Source organism: Anopheles merus, unplaced genomic scaffold (assembly GCF_017562075.2).
Source record: "Anopheles merus strain MAF unplaced genomic scaffold, AmerM5.1 LNR4000531, whole genome shotgun sequence".
Lineage (NCBI taxonomy): Eukaryota > Metazoa > Arthropoda > Insecta > Diptera > Culicidae > Anopheles > Anopheles merus.
In genome coordinates, this window is record NW_024428111.1 from 37,501 (window position 1) to 38,432 (window position 932).

Sequence of the window (932 nt, forward strand, 5' to 3'; positions counted from 1 at the left end):
CACAAGCAGGCAACGTCGGATGCATTGCACACGGCTAGCGGATCTCTCTGCACTGCGTCGGGGGTGTCCCCCCAACGTCTGTCTGGAGACATTGCTAGGCCGGTACGGCACTCTGCGCACTCTTGCTTGACCTCTTTGAGCAACGGGCCTCTAAGCGGGGGTGTATGCTGGTACGACATCGACTGGTACATTGCACTCACTAACGATCTCTCTGCACTGCATGTCACTCACAACCACCGTGACGGGAGACTTTGCTAGCTTGTACGATACTCTGCGCATGCCCGTACGTTGCACATCGACTGGTACATTGCACGCACTAACGATCTCTCTGCACTGCATGGGACTCTCAACCACCGTGACGGGAGACTTTGCTAGTTCGTACGATACTCTGCGCATGCGCGAACACAACACTTCGACTGGTACATTGCACGCACTAACGATCTCTCTGCACTGCATGGTACTCATTACTTTACCACCGTGACGGGAGACTTTGCTAGTTCGTACGATACTCTGCGCATGTGTATATGTTTAGCAACCCAACCAACTTGAGCACCTAGGGGAAGTTGTGATGCCATCTGAACACCCACCGACTGATGCATTGAACGGCTAAAGTTGACCTTCAATCCGAACTGGCACTCTGCGGCGTGGAGGCAGTTGCGCGACCACTCCTATCCCAAACCAACAAAGCAAGGTGTATCCTACGTGCTCGCTACAAGCACACCACGACGGGACACATTGAACGGTTCAGCGATCTCTCTGCACTAGTGGAATGATACCACCGTGATACGGGAGACTTTGCTACAGCGGCTTCTCTGCACTGCTGGGCTACCACCAATGTGACGGGAGACATTGCTAGCGGTCACTCTGCACTAGTGGAAGAACTCCACCGTGATACGGGAGACATTGCTAACGGTCACTCTGCACAGGTGCCA